This window comes from Lepidothrix coronata, unplaced genomic scaffold, assembly GCF_001604755.1.
Source record: "Lepidothrix coronata isolate B3197 unplaced genomic scaffold, Lepidothrix_coronata-1.0 Scaffold197, whole genome shotgun sequence".
NCBI classification, from domain to species: Eukaryota; Metazoa; Chordata; class Aves; order Passeriformes; family Pipridae; genus Lepidothrix; species Lepidothrix coronata.
Window position 1 is genome coordinate 881656 of NW_016690377.1, and position 17630 is coordinate 899285.

Genomic DNA, 17630 nt, shown 5'->3' on the forward strand with positions numbered 1-17630 from the left:
ATGGCATGGCATGGCATGATTGGCACTGCTAGCACACCTTACCATGGCATGGCATGGCTTTGCTGGCACAGCTCGGCGTGGCACGGCTCGGAGGGCTTGTCATGGCACTGCTGGCACATCTTGGCACAGCTGACACGGCATGGCATGGCTTGGCACTGCTAGCACATCTTAGCAAGGCATGGCTCAGCTGCCATGGCGTGGTGCCACTAACACACCTTGCAACAGCATCACAGCACGGCTAGCATGGCATGACAGTGGTGTCCTGGCTTGGCATGGCATGGCACAGCTCAGCTGACATGGCACTGCTGGCACAGCTTAGAATGGCACAGCGTGGCTCACGTATCGTGGCACTGCTAGCATGGCATGGTTTGCCTGCCATGGCATGGCTTAGTTAAGATCAGCCTGGCACAGCTTGGCATGGCACAGCTCAGCACCCCTTCTGCAATGGCTCAGCACCCAACCCTGCACCCAGTGCCTGTGCCCTGTGACCCAACCCTGCACCCAGCAGCTGTACCCTGTCCTGTCCCAGTGCCCCGCAATGGGGGCTGTTCTTAACTCAGGACCCTCACAAAGTGGCAATTCCCTTATGAACCTACAACACTCCTTTTTTTCCAGGCATTTTCTCCTTTCTGTGGTTTGCCAAGTCTTAAAAATCTTCCTGTGCCAGTGCAGGCCGATGTGTAACTAATAAACTTCCAACAGTTAACTTCCTATTTCTGGTTACCTTGTCCAGACATCTCTGAATTAGTTTCACAAACCCCTGGGGCTCCACTCATAGGGGGCTGAGGATCCCCCATCCCACCTAGCTCAGCCAGGCTCTATCCATGAGGAGCCAAGGCACCTGGATAAATCCTGGAGCTTTCCCAAGCGATGTCCCACCTGTGGGACTGCGGGGTCCTGGTGGGGCAGGAGCTGCTCCCCTGGTTCTCCTGGGCTTCAGGTGGAGCTGGTGGGAGAATGGGAGGCTTGGGGAGAGATGTGCAATGGGATGGGCATGTGGAGTCACGGGAGAAAATCCTGGGAGCCAGGATCGGGTGAGAACTGAGAACCTTTCACCTGGAGAAAGGCGATGTGGGGCTGGGTGCCCGTTCCAGCCCCACCTCTGCCCTCCCTGGGTTTGGGTTTCAGGCCTCTCCTGCCCACCTGGCGAGGGAGAAGAGAAAGAAGGGGAGAGACAGACACCTCTAATAAATCATATTAACTCCTGACAGATGCTTTATGTTCCAACAATGTTCCTATTATTAAGTTCATGTGGCCACCCCTCTCCAAGCCCGCTGCTCCGAGTTCTGGGAAAAAAGGCTTTGCTGGATTTCCCCAGCAAGCACTGGCATTGCCCTGGCGCAGCCCCACGTTGAGTCCTGCTTCTCCAACCACTATCAATCACTCCCAGGGTCGGAGCTGTCAATTTTCCCTCTTTGTGAGGCTTTTTTCTTCTCTTTTCTTCCCCCCCCTCCCAAAGCTGACCGCAAGATTGATTCAATCCGGACAGCGGGATGTAAGCGGAGAGGCGCTGCCGTTCAAAAGAGCCATTCAAGGAAGGAGGAAACAGAAAAAAAAACACCCTTTCCTCAAAGTCACTCGAGTTGTTTGCCAACAACAACACGGCCCTAACAGAGCAACCCAAAATCAGGTGGGACAAGTGCTTAGGGCAGCGGCGATGCCGCCACGGGCGCTGGAGCGGAGCGAGGGCACGGAGCAGAGACACCTCCAGGGCTGTGTTTGTCCTTCCCCAAACCCTGGGTCGTTCCCAAGGCCTGATCCTGCCCTGGTGCTGGCACACAGAGACCTTTTCTGGATCAGCTTCATCAAAGGGATCCTGTGGATAATGATGAATCCTGCTCCGTGCCGATGCCCTTCCCGGCGCCGGTTAGATCCTCGCCTGTAAAATCCACGTGGGGCCTGTTTTTATCAAAGAGAACAGTAACCAGAGGGGAGAAAATTAAAATTCCCTGTTCCGTGTCCCGTTCTGCTCCATGGCAGGCCCCTCTCTGCTCAGAGATTGCACAAGGGTTGTTCAAATAAGAGCAGTGAGACCCTTGCCCAGTAAAAATAACACTGGCACCAAAGGAAAAGCAAAATATTTGGAATAGAAGCAAAGCCAAAGAAGACCAGAAGCCTCGGGGAGTGCTTTCAGCAATGACTGATGATGTTTTCGTCCCTAAGCAGGACTTGCCCCACCTGGGCTGCCATTAAAGAGGTTTGATTTTGCCAAGGACGTGTTCCTGGTGCAGAGTCCTGAAGGTGCCTGTGGGCTCTGATGTCTTTGAGACCTGAGTAGCGAGGCTGGGGAACAGGGAATTGAGTTTTTCTTTAAGTTCAAGATCTTCCAGTAACTTGGGATGACTCTGAGCAGGGCTTTCGGGTGACACACAGTGGGGGTGCCTCTCGCTCCATGGGCCCTTCCCACCTTGTCCCACGGCTCTGAGGGGGCAGAAGGGTGTGTTCCAGAGGAAGGGTCACACGGTGCACCAGGGGTTTGTGGAGAGTGAGGAAAAGCCAACTGGAAAATGAGTGTTGTGCAGGGAGGGCTGGAAACCCCCGCAGTCCCAGCCCTGCCTGTGGAGCTGCCTGTGCAGGAGCCTGCCCTCAGTGATGGATAGGATGGCACTCTGGACTTCCAGGAATTTGCTTTCCGAGGCATCATTACACAAACCACACAGAACGAGAACTGCACCAAAATAAAGTGCTTTTCCTGGGGAGTCCAGGGTGTTTCTTTACCCACCTGCTCTGCAGCTGGGATCAGTGCAGGAATGTACTTGTGGCTCTGTGCTTTTATTCTCCATTTTCCTCTGCTCTTGAGCGGAAAAATCCAACGTGTTCTGGTGTTGCTGGCACACAGAAGTTGTTCTTGGTGTTGGGAATTTTCTGTCCCATGGCACTGGCATCCCAAGTGCCAGCGGGTGCAGAGCAGCCAGGGAGGAGAGAGGCATCTGAACACTGCTACCTGCCTGGCAAATTGTGGTGGGATAGGATAAGGCATGAATTTAAATGGCTGTAACTCCCCTCTGCTGTGCTCTGACTCCGGAATAAATCTTTCCTGTTTCAGTGCTGCTGGATGTGGTTTAAGGGAAAATGGGACAAGCGGGGCTGGGGTGTGGGGGGGACAGCTTTGAGGGGTGGGTGGGCACCATCTCCCACCTCAGCAGGCAGCTGAGGGGATGTCTGCCATGAGGGGCAGGGCAGAGGGGCAGCCTGGGCACTGCAGGTCCCCGGATGGGTCCCATGGAAGTCTTGGGGGGGTGTCAGGGGATGGCTCCGGCTGCTGCTGCAGGAGGGGGATCCAAGACACTTCCTAAATCCAGGCGTTTATCTGTGCCTCGGTGCTCGTTGTGCACCTGCCATCTCCCAGGTAAATCCCCCACTGGCCACCCCTCAGCCCCTCCAGCTGCTCCGTGGAAGCAAAACCTTCGGAGTCAGCGTTTTCCCTGCCCGGCTCCATCCCGGAGTCCCTCTGCTCCTCAGCCAGCCCAGGCCTCGCTTTTAGCTGCAGAACAAGTGCATAAAAATGATCTTATTTATTACAGGAGACATGTTTTAAAACAACTGACAAAATTGCAAGATGTAAAACGACAAGCAAGTGCTTTTTCTTTTTTAAGCCCGTATAGACTCCTGGCAATGATAAAAATAGTGTTTTCTTTTTTAAAGTTGGAATTAATCTTTCTTTCCAAAGCAATCATGTAGCAGGAAAAGCAGGAAGACACTCGGATATTAACTGATACTCGCTGGTGATGGTTAGTTATGGAATGGCCGGGACTCACTTCCCTCTGCAGAGCCATTAACGTTAGGAACATTAAAGCAAAAAAAAAAAAAAGGTGAAGTTTTTTTTTTTTCCCCTTCCCCTATTCCCTTGATGTGTGACTAACAGCTGCTTTTCTGTGTGACAAATCAGTGGGGTCTTCCTGTTGTTGATGTAATGAAGCTGTTTCCTGGTGGGAAATTCTGTGGGATGAATTGCAGGAGGGGGAGGAGAACATCCCACACCTACCGAGGGGCTTTGGAGGGTGAGAGGGAGCTCTGGCGGTCAGGGCAGGCAGTGGGGCTGGCTGAGGGGTCACAGCCACCTAACTAAGGTGTTTTGGGGGGCTTGGGGGGTTAATCTCCAAGTTTTTGGTCGCTGCCATCAGGGTGAGGGTCCTCCCAGCCATGGGTTGTTGGCAGGACAGTTTGGGGTGTTCCCTGTGCTGACCCCCATCTTAGCATCAGAGAGCTGTGCCAAGCAGCCAAGCTCACGTGCCTCAGTTTCCCCATCTCTAAAACAAGGGGGAGAGGGGGTGATGGTGACCCTCCATCTCCATCACCATTGGCACTGCTCGTTGCTCTGGCACCCCCCAAAATCGCTGTGGGGACACCGGGGTTTCCCTGAGCTGGCACCACTCAAGGGCTTTGGGGGGTCGGCCTGGGTGGGTTCATTTAGTCCTCAGACACCCACAGAAAAATAAAAAAAAATCACCTTTACCCCCAGCTTCCTTTTTTTCGTTGCCAGTGTTAGTTAATTAAACCGTGCAAATTTAACCAACTTAATTTCTGTAATACCAGGGCCGGAGCCTCAAACCCTTCGGTGCAGCTCATCTGGCACGTTCGTCACAGAAAATGTTTGGAGCAACTCTAATAAAAATGAAAAAGGCTGTAAATCAAGTTTAATTTATTCATTTTCTGTATGGTATGAAAGCACGCCAAAATCAGATTATTTATGAGCCCTTCATAACAATAGGCATTTTTATTGGTTGCAAATGACAAAAGGGGTTCTCAGAGGGATTTTTTTCTTCTTTTAAATTTTTTGAATGCCTTTTCAGAAACATTTATTTTTTTGGACTCTATGATCTCAAAGAAAAATATTTAATCATTGATACAGTAAAAATAATTTATATTTTGATACTAAAAAACACATCAGTCTTTGAAACATAAATAGACAGAGCTAATCCAGCCCAAAGGCTTGGGTGAACGGCACCCCACAGGTTAGAGGAAAAGGCTGTGATTTATACCCACATCCTTAAATTTCCCATTAAGAGCATAATCCCCCATAAGTCTTTCACAAAATGTCTGAGCCACCGGGGTTTGTTTTTGCTTTTGCTTTTCCAGACCCGTTTTTGGTCGGTGGGTGCACACGTGCTCTGCACACACGGTCACACACGTGTGCCCCTGCACTTGCCTCAAGGTGACTTTCTTTGCCCATCCAAGGCTAATTCACAAAATCTCGGTGAGTCCCTGGGAGAAGACCTGCCAGGTAGGGCAGGTAACCCACCCTGACACCCAAAACCACCCATAAAACAGCCCTCGGTTGGTTCTGCCTCCACTTTCCAGCTCATTCAAACCATTGAAGTCCGTTTTGTGGCACAGCTCGGCCCAGAGGGGGGTTTGGTGATGGGCACGTTCCACACAGCCAGGGCAGGTACTCACTGACCACCTGGACCAGCCTGGGATGCTCCTGTTGGTGTCAGGGTGGTCCCCTCTGAGGCTGCCACCCCGCTGGCTCTGGGGATGGCAGTGAGGTCCCGTGGGTGCACCAGACCCCCCAGACCTGCAAGGAGCCTGTGGCAACCAAAGTCCCTCCTCTTCTTTAGGAGGGGAATTACCCAAAGCAACCCCAAAGCCCCAGGACCTGAGGAAGAGGTGGAGGAAGGGCAGCCCAGGGACAAGACGAGGTGCAAGGGGCAGCATCTCCATGGTGGGGACAGTGCTGGGGAAAGGGGTGCCTTCTTGGCCACAGCATCCTGGGCATGGTGGCCAACAGCCATCTGGCAGCAGGAGAGGCAAGGGTACCCCAAAACTCCTTGTGGAGGGGGACAGAAGCCAGGCTGGGCTCTGAGGGGAGGTTTGGCTTTGCTGGAGGGCTCTGGGTAAGGAGAGGCACCTTCTCCTGCAGGAGCAGGAGCTTTCTCTGTGCCCGGCCTGGCCCGGCCTGAGAACAGAATAAAAGAAAAACCACCAAGAAGAGAAAAGAGGGAACCCCCTCCCCGGGAGAATTAGCATCCAGGATCTGTCAGTCACTGGGAGCTTTTGGTAAAAGGGGCCCCTTGTCAACCTCTGCCTTTGATGTGACTGGGACGGAGGTGCTCAATTAAAAGCCTATCAGTCTGTAAGTAAATCAACGCCTATCAGGCTTGTCACATCAAACAAACGATTATTGCACGAACCCGCCCACCCCATTAATCTGGCTGTTCCTTCTTGACAGCTCAGGGTCAGGGCACTGTAAATCCTGCACTGGATTGCAGCCACCTGGAGCAGGATTAAAGCAGCCCCGCAGCATGTGCTGCTGCACCCAATTACTGCCCGGGGGTGGGAGGCTGCGGCGAGGGGCACCCCTGGGGTCTGGGGTCCCCACCAGAGCTCTGCTCTGCGCGGTCACAGCTGGTGACACGGGTGGTTTGGTGGTGCCACGTGGGCTTTGGGTGGTGTTGGCCCCAGGGATGCTCAGCAGTGGGCAAGGGAGAGCTCAGCACCCGGCACAGGGGTGCTCAGCACCTGGAGTTGCCAGGACACCGAGATAACAAGGGAGCAGCTCCAAAGTCTCTTGGCTGCTCTGGGAAGTGGTTGTCCATAGAGGTGGTCACACACAACCCCATAATCTCACTGACACCTGTGACCAGGGCAGGGGGACTGGTGACCACAGGCCACATCCACATCCCACAGCAGCAGCAGCAGAGACTGTGCAGGGGGGAGGGACCGTGCTCCCCTTCTGCCCAGGCCTATTATTAGCACTTTCCCTCTCCTGCCGAGCCTGGCGCCTCGTAATGCAGCTCTGGCTCTCACGGCGGAGCCCCGAGCCGGGGCTGCCCTCCCGTGCCAAGGACAGATGCCAACCCCATGGGCTCAGCGAGCTCACCCTGCAGCCAGGGGCTGGGTTTCGGGGGTGCCACAGGGGCAGCATCCCCAGGGCTGACCTCCTGGTCTCGGTTTCCCCATTTGCAGGGTCGGGGGTGTCCGTGAGCAGGTGCAGCCCTGGCACCCCTGAAGGCGGCACACCCAGGAGCAGAGGAGGCCCCACAAAGCACGGCTGGTGTGTCCATCCCTGCCTCACCGCATCCACTCGGGAGAGGAAGGGGCAGCTGGAACCACGGGGCCAGTGCCAGCAGAGGTGACACCAAACAGGAGACAGACTCTCCCAGCACCACGTTTGACGCGGCAACACCAAATCTTTGCCGATAAGAGGTGTCTCCTCAGCAGGGAGAGCCATCACCCCTCACCCTGCTCCTCACACCCGCCCGGCGCCCTCGGCTCTCCCACCACGTCAAGCAACACCTGCTCGCTCCTGGAGATAAACCCCACCCTGTCCCCTGTGTCTCCACCATGTCCCCTGTGTCTCCACCCTGTCCCCTGTGTCCCCACTGTGCCCAGTTGGCTCTGCCCAGCCCCAGACCTGCAATGGGGATGGAGATGCTGGAGCTGGCGGGAAGGGGGGAAAGGAAATTCCCCTCTCTGTCACCCACTGTCCCATCCCAGGATGGGGAGAAGTGCCCGGGGTGCACAATGTGGGGGGGGATGTGGCCCTGCAGAGTTTATCTCCCACACATGATCAATGCTGAGTTTAAGTAAGGTTTATTGGTATCTGTAATTTAACATGACATATTTCTAACACGAATTACTCTGAGATCATCGTGTGCATAAAATATGACAGGAATCTTTTAAGTGCAAGCATAGTTCTCAGTTAATTTAATAACTGAGATGGAAAATGGAATAGCATTAAATTTAATATTTTACATAATGCTCCTACACTTCCTTCACTTGCTGCTGGCATCATTTGTTTTCCCTTCTTCCTCATTTACAGCCCACTCAGCCCAAATTGTCCTGGAGCCTGGCCAGGGAGGGGGGTGCTGACCCCTTGAAGGGCCACAATGAGCCCCCAGGGCAGCCAGAGCTGCTCCCACATCTCCTCCACCCTGTGGAAAGGCAGTGGGATGCTCTGGGTATCCCCTCACCTTCACTCCCCACAGATGGAGGCCCTTGCTGGGTACCTGTGTCGTGGCACCTCCTGCAAACCCCCAGACCTGAAGCATCCACGGTCAGACCAACCCCTCCGGAGTGGGACGGGGCTGGAGCAGGGGTGAAGCCCCTGGGACACCCTTCCCGGGGCAGCAGCCGGTGCTCCACGCCGGGTTTTGTGCTGGCCGTGGGATCTGGGAGCCTGTGCATTGCAGAAGGGATCGATACAGCTCTTAGCCTTGTCCCTTCCTATTGAGCCTCAGCCGTGATTTAAGGGGCTCCGCTGACGCGGCGCTGCTGCCGCGGACAAGGTGTTAACACCGATCCGGAGGGGCTGGGGCTGCGAGGGGGCCGCCAGGATCCGTCCCTCCAGCCTCGTCCGCTGTCATTCAGAGGGTCCCCGTGGCTGCGACGGAAGGAGGGATGTCGGAGGGATTATGTGGGGAGGGGGGGCTGGAGCTGCGGGAGCAGCAGGCTCTTTATCGGAGAGTAGCAGAGCCTGACAGCGCTGTAACTCTCTCTTCCTAAGGAGATGAGCTTGCAATAAACCAAGGAGCACATTAGAGGTAACGAGACAAAATGGCAGGGTTTGGAAAGCCCGGCAAAGCAATAATCCAGGCTGGAACAGAGAGAGCACTCAGCTCACCTCTGCTCCTGGAAACGCTGCCAGAACAGTTCTTTACTGTGACTTGGAAAGTCTCGGCCGTGGGTTTCAACACCTCGTGCTCACACCACATCATGCAAAAGTTAATTCTACTTTCAGGCTGATGTCAACATTCCCCTTTATTGCCACGGCGAAATGTGAAGACTACATTAATTTGCATTTGCTGTGTGCGAGTAACGTGTTCCAGATAATCACAGTAACTCCTCTAAGGTATAGACGAGAATTTCCTGGATAATGTGCTGGATGGAAAAAGCTGATGGGGTCCAGGAGAAGGAAACGCCATTGTGTGTTTTCATAACTCCACCTGGAAGCAGCACAGCCCAGGAGCTCAGGCTGCAGCTCTTAGCCAGGCTGGCTCACCTCGCTGTAGGGAGGGTGATTTAGGGGGCTGGGGTGGGCACTGGCACCCACTTGCTGTGGGAGCATCTCCTGGGGCTCCTCGGAGTGTAAGAGGTGGCTGTGGAAGTCCATGGGAAGGGATATTCTCCTCCTGTACAACTTTTAACACCAGGCAGCCACTTCTCCACATAACAAACAACCCACTGCTCACTGGAGGCCAAAGAACTAGTTTGAAGAACGGGCTGGAAACAGGGATGTTCCAGTCTGGGATGACAATGACCCTTTGTCCATGGAACTGGGAAATAAATGGAGCCCCGGGTGCCCGTGCAGGAACTGCCTTGTGCCCTGCAGTAAATAACTGGCCTGAGCTCAGAGGATCCTCCCGCATGTGAACACTCCAGCCGGGACACAGCGGCCCAGGGAATGGATTTTCCATCTTCCCTGATCTATGGAGCGCCCCAGACGACGGCAACGACTGCACACCTCAGCCAAAGGCTTCCAGAGGCTCTGCAAACCGACAGCCGGGCTCCAGGAAGCTCATCCCGAAAGTGCTGAGGCCGTGGGAGGGGATGGGGGACCCTCCCAGGTGGGATCCATCCCGTCCCCGTGGCTGTGCCGGCCACCAGCCTGGCACAAAAACCGCGTGTCCCATCCCCATGGCTGTGCTGGCCACCCGCCTGGCACAAAAACCGCGTGCCGGGATCCGGCGGTGGCACGTGGGAGCGCTGAATTCATTTCCATTTATGATCTGTTATGATGATACCCCTGAAGGATAAAAGTCTATACATAATAATCTCCCTCTTCAGCTTTGTTAACAACTTCAATTAACAGGGAGCTGTGTAATGCTTCATCAGCCGCTCGGATTACAGATGAAATTAAGCCATCATATTTATGAACTGCGCAGCGAGTTCGAGGAGGACTCCACATATTTTACATTTAATAACTTGCCCTCTCATTTTATTTATAACGTTAATAATGATTTGGTGGCTGCTTTGGGGGGAAAAACAGAAACGATGGAGGCGGCCGGGCGGGAGGGAAGCGGCGCTGGGCTCTCTGGGCAGCGCTGCCCCTGCCCGGCCGTGCACCTCCTGCCTCAGCTCCCTCCTCTTTGATTTTCCATTAAAGCCCCCTCTGAACACCGGGAGTTCTCCATGGAATTGCTTTCCACTCAGCACTTTTAAACCTGGGATGAGGATTAATGATTGAATCCTGCAACCATCAGCTGCAGCATCGACAGTGGGCACACACCAGCAGGCCCCACATCCAGGGTGGCACCAGGTTTTGGGGGCATTCCACAGAGACACGAAGGAGGAGGGATGTCCAGTGCTTCAGATGAAGGGACAGTGCTTAACCATGGGAAAAAATAGGAATATCATCCCCTAAATTGGGGAGAGGCAGAGAGAGCTGGTGGGAGAGCTCCTCCTGCACACTCTGCTTCTTCCCATCCTTCCCATCCTGCCAGGCTGGACCCGAGCCTGCAGGTTGGTTTTGGGGTGCAGCTCCCTGCCACCCTTCTCTGATTGACCTGCAGGCTGGAAACACAGCCCTGTCTGGAGCCCCAGCACAGTGAGGCTGAGCAAGGTTAATTAATTTGAGCAAAAGCTGAAGGCCCAAAGATGGGGAGCAGCACGTTGAAAGATGATGGCTGGCAAAAATCATTAGAAGCATCTTTCAACAATCTATACACCGTTATCGATCCTGTTATAGATCATGTTCCTTTCCCCTTTTTTGCAGGATCTTCTGGATCGATACAGCAAGTGCATTGAGACTGTAGCAACACATTTAAAACCTTATAAAAGGTTATTTAGTTGCTAACAGTGCAGCAGTTTCTGCAAAGCCTGCCAAAAGGTTACAGCTTTTTGGGCATCATAAATTACAGACGACAGGGAAAAAAAGTAAGTGCGGTTTTCTTTATTGTCTGGGTGATGGATGGGCTCCTGAACAAGACACAAAATACATCATATCACCTTTAATGGGACCACATTTCTGTAGCCATAACTCACAATTTTAAAATAGAAAATGGTGAAATATGGCGTTGTATATTCCAGTCCTGACATATTTATGAGTCCTTCCCTTCTTATAAATACAGTGATTGCTATTTCAAAGCAGCACGTCAGGTATGAGCAGAGCACAAACAGCTGGTGCGAGTGAAAAATTATGGCCAGAGTTGGACATTTTCAAAAACTCTCTCTAGCAGCAGTAAATTTACAATGTTTGCACTAACTGTTATTAAAACCAAATCCATATCTTGGCAACAGGACTCCAGCTGGAGTGACGGTGCCGCTGACAGCCGGGGCGAGCCCGGGGGCTGCTCCTGGGGAAGCATTAAAGGGCACTTGGAGGGCTGGGGGTCCCCAGGGGGAAAACCTGTGATGGGTGTGCAGGGCTGGAGCTGAGTTTGACCCCGGCTCTGAACGGTGTGGAGAGGTGGGGAAGCAAGGATGGAGCTGGGGATGGAGCTGGGGATGGAGAGGATGGAGGTGAGAATGGAGAGGATGGAGCTGAGGATGGAGAGGATGGAGCTGAGGATGGAGCTGAAAATGGAGAGGTTGGAAGTGAGGATGGAGGTGAGGATGGAACTGGGGATGGAGGTGAGGATGGAGGTGAGGATGGAGAGGATGGAGGTGAGGATGGAGGTGAGGATGGAGCACACTCACTCCCAGCACGACCGCCCCTCGCTCTCCCCATGGCATGGACATGGCGGGTCAGCTGCACCCGAGAGCATCGCCCTCCAGCTCTGTCCTCTCTCAGTTTATCCTTCAGTTTGATGCGAGTCCAACTCACTCCTGGGCTCCGCGGCCGTTCCTGGATCATTATTTCCATTCACTCGGCGAGAGCCTTTCACTAACAAATACCTCGCGAAGAACTAATCCTGCCAAGAGCCCTCCCGAGCACCCCTCACCCCTGGGAGCAGGGGGAACTCCCCGGCCTCATTTAGGCACACAAAAGGCCTCTAATTAGCTTTTTGTTTAGTCCGATTATGACTGTGAGTTTTGACCTTTCAAAGTGATTAGCTTTTGAAGCGAACTCATTTGCATAACATCGGTTTCCAAACTACATCTACAATCTGGGATCAGACTTTTTGTTGTTGCTGTTTTGCTGTTCACTCATTTTTCCTTTTTTTTTTTTTTTTTTTTCCGCAGCAGCCAGGCCCCGGATGAGGCTCCGCTCCAGCCCTTCGGCATCTCCAGCGCTCCACGAGGCTCCGGTGCACCCAGTTTTAGGTCACATGAGCTTTCTCCAGCCCTTTTCCAAAGCTCTGGCTCTGCCATCGCTGGAAAATCGCGTCCTCCTGGAAGATGTCCACCTGCATCCTGCTGCCGTCACCCAAGCGCGGCTCAAAAGCCTGGAGTCCCTCCAGTCGAGAAGCCAAGGCATCCTGGCACAGACACGGCCAAGGTCACCGGCAGAGCCCGGGGGGAACAAAGGGCTTTAAACACGTTCTTTGTGGCAGCTAAATTCAAAACTCTTTATCACCATAAACATTCCTTTATCTGGGCAAAGCCCTCCAGAGGTGCGTTTTATTACCCTGGGTTATTAAACAAAAACTTTCCGATAATGAGGCACGTTGATCTCCGCGTTTGCCTTCGGCGGGGGAGACCCAACGTGCCGGTTTATCAGCCCCGGACGGGGCTGCCTCTATCTCTGCCGGTGATTAACCTGTCCCGCTGAGAGGGTTTGCATCTCCCCGACCCATGAATAATACAAATTGTTGCTTCGGATGAGTCTTCTTGGAAAGCGTCTCCTGGCACGATAGCTCAGGGCCTGGGGGGCTTCATGAGGATCAAAGGTTCTGGAGGTAACAGCCCCTCCTCACCTTTCCTCGCCTTGCAGAGAGGGGAACAAGGGCTCAATGCAGGTCTAAGACCAGGGAAACCCTGACTTTACCCTGGGAGAAACACCCGTGTGGCTGGAGACTGGGCCGTGTCCCCTCTGCCCATCCTGGTGCAGCTGCCCCTGCCAGACCCTCCCAAACCCACCCCTCCCTCCTGCCCAGGCTGCAGCACCCCGGGCAGCAGCTGAGCACCCCCAATTCCCCCTCCACATCCCTGTGGGACACAGACACACCACCCCCAGCGCTGGCACACGAGCCCCCTTCCCCCCTCCTTTCCCCTCTTCCCAAACCAGGTCTGCAATATTTTGTTCCCTGCTCACAGAGGAGGAGCTCTGTGCTGACTGCTCGGCTTTATAACATCCCTGTTTCCTGGCCTGGCTTTATTACATCTGTTCTTTGGGGTATGGGGTTATAAATTGGGCATGTGATGACGTGTAATCACTAACTGCAAAGCCAATACATTTTCGCTGCAACAGCAGCAAGACAAATAAAGGCGAACAGGGGAGGCTGGTGAGGCTCTGACAAAGGGAGAGACACAGCTGAGAGCTCAAAAACCTGACTGGAGATTGAATGTTGTCCTAATGGAGCTGGTTTTGCTTCCTGGGAGAACCTCCTTAGTGTTTGGGAAGGGGTTTGACTTTCACTGTGCAGCCCAACTGCATCTCCTGCTCATTTTTGGGATGCTTGGGGCCTGGCACGGGGAATGCCCCCCACCCATCCTGCCCCAGCAGCAAGTTCCTGGGGGCGTTTCCTGGGCAAGAGCCTTCAAAGCCAAACGAAGGCAGTTTCATGTCGATACCAACCCAGCTGCTGTGGGTTGGATCCCAGGAAAAATTCCTGCATGGAAAGGGTGGTCCGGCGCTGGCACAGGCTGCCCAGGGCAGCAGTGGAGCCACCATCCCTGGGAGTGGATGTGGCACCTGGGGACATGGTTTTCTGGTGAAGATGGCAGTGCTGGGTTAGTGGCTGGGCTTGGTGATCTTAGAGGGATTTTCCAACTTAAAGGATTCCATGATTCCACGATCTCCAGAGGGAAGAGGCCTCCCTGCAGCAATGGGAGCAGTCAGGCATCCTCGCTCACCAAGCTCTGCTAGGAAGGACTAGGAGGGACCTGGCCCATCCCTACCCCTTCCCCTGGCACAGCAGGACCCTCCAGCTCCTCACCCCTGTCCAGCTCAGCTGCTCCAGGCACTTCATCCAGGGAGGTTTCTCCAGCACCCGGGGCTGGGATGTGGCTTAAACCAACCCAGACCCAGCCTGTTTTTTGATCTGCAATTTGGAGGTACTTTGTGTCCACCCAGACATAGTTTCCACGGCTCAGGAGCCTGACTGTGCTTGGTGAGCCATGAGCCTCCTCACCCTCCCACTGCAGCTGGGGCCTGAGCCAGGGCAGGGTGAGAGGCAAACCCAGCCCCGACCTCGCTCAGAGGGAGCTGAAACCGGCCCCAGGACTGTTGTCCTGAGCAGCAACAGCCACTTGTGCAACTGTGCAAATGTGGCCGGCGAAGATGGGACGGGTGATAAATGGGAGGGAGTCAACCAGCTGCAGCTTAAGATGTGCCTGTATGCTGCTGTACCGGTTTATCATGATAAATGTCATCGGAAAATCAATTCTCTGTGTACTTTTGGGAATTACAACTATCATTTTGGGGTGATTTATTTGCTGTATAACATGGACAAGGGCTCTTTGTTCATCATTTTGAAAGTTCATTTAAAATTGCTCTGAGTTCTCGGTTTTCCGCCGTGACACGGCCGATGGGTATCTGCTCTCCTGTGAAATATGGGCTGGGGTACAGGGAGGCTGGGCTGGGAGCTCTGCCCCTCCTTGTCCTGCTCCTGTGGCCATGAGGGTCATAGAAAGCCCTGCCAGAAAGTGATGCCAGTGGGGACATCTCAGGGGACAGAGCAGAGGACGGCTGGTGATCGCCCCAGCGCTGGGTTGGGACTCTCTTATCCAACCTTCCCTATTTCTTTTCCATGCCACCCACCAAACCTGTTCGTCCTGCCATGCTGCTGCTTGTTGGGGAGGCTGAGAGACTTCCCGTGCTCCGAGCATGGAACTTCCCATCTCCCTCCTGTCTGTCTTTGTGCCAGTGCTCGCAGTGGTAGGAGCCAGCACAGCCCTCCCGGGTGTCCTTCCCACCCCAAACCTGTCCCCCCTTTGCTGCTGGAGCCAGAGGGATGAGGGCTGGAGGCCCAGGAGATGCAGAGATGGGGTCTTGTCCCACGTCAGGGTGGTGGGGCTGGGGGTGGGATCAGCAGGGCTGGGGGCAGCAGGACAGTGGCTGCCAGTGCCAGGAAAAGAGCAACTGCAAATCATCCAAGCTCAGGTTGTTTATCTGTGAGCACAGAGGCTGAGCAGGGAAATGATGGCTCCTATAAACACACGGGGTAAACAACAGGCATGGGATGAGCTGTTTAAGTTAAAGGACAATGCTGGCACAAGGACAAAGGGGGTAATTTAGCCATGAAAAAGATTTAGGCTGGAAATGAGAAGAAAGCTCAAGATCATCAGGGGAGGGGTTCTGGAAGAGCCTCCTGAGCAGGGGGATGAAGGGATGGAGCTGCCAGTGCTTCCAGGATGGAGCCTGGTCCCTTTATGGATGGGTGACCTGCATCCCCAGAGCTGCCACTCTCCTTCTCTCCAGCCACCCAACTGAGGGGCTTTCACTATCCCTGGGCTCTTCCCCTCCATCCCCTCTGTGGCTCCTCAGCGAGGGGCTCTCACTGGTCCAACAACATGTGCTTTAGTATTCCCACTGCCTTCACCCCGTGGTATTTGGGTAAAGTTCAGGGAAACCATTGCTGTGTAAATCTCCCAACCATGGGCAGTTCAAACCTCTCAGACATTAATCATTTGTCTTTAAAGCCCGGAACTGAGCCCTGGAATTATTGCCCTTCAAGGAAAATATCCCTGGGATGTCCAGGAGGGATGGGTGAGGAAGGGCTCCCCATTTCTGCCCGAAAATGCATCCCAGAAACCCTGGGGAAACGGGAACTCAGCTTTGAAGGCTGCACAGGGTCTGACCCGGCCGTGTCCCCGCTGTGTCCCCAGCCCCCAGCCCGGCACTGCAGATGTGTTTTTATGGCTCTTTGTACCAGGTGTGCAGCTTTGGCAGGGCGGGGGTGGAACTATGAGGAGGAAGAAATGTGCTCCGCGGTTTTGCCTTACAGATTGGAGCCAAAACCTCCCATAAATCACATGGAAGCAGCTGACAGGGAGCAGAGGCTGCGGGCGGGGGGAACTCGGGCCACGGCAGCTTCCCCACAGCTCTGTGGGGGTGGTGTGGGGGTCCCACGTCCCTCGTGCTGCAAGTGCCCAGGGTGGAGGGTTCTCCTGCCACCAGGAGCTCCCACTGGAGCATGGAGGGGAGGAGAGGAGCAGTGCCACTGTGTCCTTGCGTGCTGGACCCCCCCAGCAGCACGGCATAAGGGGTGTCCCTGCGCCCTGTGCACACCCGGGGTCCTCCAGTGCCAGGCTCTCCCTACTCCCTTCTGGTTTTCATTACCTTCCTCCAAGCCCAACACCAACAGCCTAATTTGGAATAACAGGCGAGTGAGTGCGAAGGGGAAAAATCCTGCACTCTGTTCCTGAGCTAATCCCTGACAAGTTCTGCAGCCCTGGCCAGTGGTCTGGTTCCAGAGATGCCCCTGATTGAAATGGAAATACTCCCCGCTCCTCTCCCTTAAAGGAGAAGCTTCCCTCTGTTTATAAACCCTTCCAGAGGGGGTTTTACGACTCTCTTTTACTGGCTGGCCGGCCCAAGGAATGTGGCAGCCTCAATAGCTGCAGGAAACATCGCTGCCCATAAACCCCCCCAGCCAGAGCCACGGGCTGACATTGTCATGAAACAAAAATATTCCTGATGCTTATCAGGGGCCCACATCAAAGGTGCCCTGGCCATAAATCTCCAGGGGACTGTGCCATGGAGCCCAAATAAATGAGCTCTCTGGGCTAATGGGTGTCCAGAGAGGGTTTCCTGACCCCCCGTGGGAAGGGCAGGGGGGCTCAGGCTGGGGTCACCCCCCAGCACAAACCAGCATGGGGCAGCCAGTGAAGGCTTTTGGGTGTGGGGAGAGCCCCAGGCTCGTTTCTTGGTGCAGATTTGTAAGAAATCTTGGAAATGCTTTTGGGGTGCTCCATCTCCTCCTGCCTTCCCTCTCCCACCAAGACACAAATGAACACGGGCACCTCATCCCTGGGCAAAACTTCATTGGTTCTTTGCTTGGCATATACAAGGAGACAGATCCCACCTATCCAGGCTGCCTCCAGGCTCCCAGAATTCAGAGGTGGCAGGAGACAACCCAGCTCTTCCCGGCGCTCCCTGCCCCAAAAATGCTCATTATTTCAACCCAAACCAGGGAAAAATCAAACTTAAAAAATAAATAAATAAAATATCAGGCGTGCATGTGCCTGATGGGTGGGGAAGGCCCTGTGGGAAGTTGGGGTGGTGGGAGAGCTGAAGTGCCACTTCCCAGGCAGCTGGATGCCAGAGAGGCAGCCTGGGAGTGGGGTGTGTCCAACCCCATGGCTCAGGGTGACCCTGCTGTCCCCAGGACAGGCTGACAGCACATAAAGCATCTCGCCTATCTTCTGTTGCCAGTTGGAGCCAGGAGTATTCCTGCAGATCATTTAGATTCAGGTAAATCAGCGTTTTCCAGTCCCGGGAGGGTTTTTCCCACCGGTTGGGCCGCGGGGTCACCTCCAGGAGCTTTCAGCAGGGTATCGGTTGCTCCGTAAAGACCTTGAGTGATGGATGCTTTGTCTCACAGGTAAGTTGTTCCAAAAGTTAATTATCTCCCTGGTTGCTCACTTGGGAATTTAATCACGCTCTGCTGAGCTGCCGCCCTCACCAACAATTACAGAAGTGC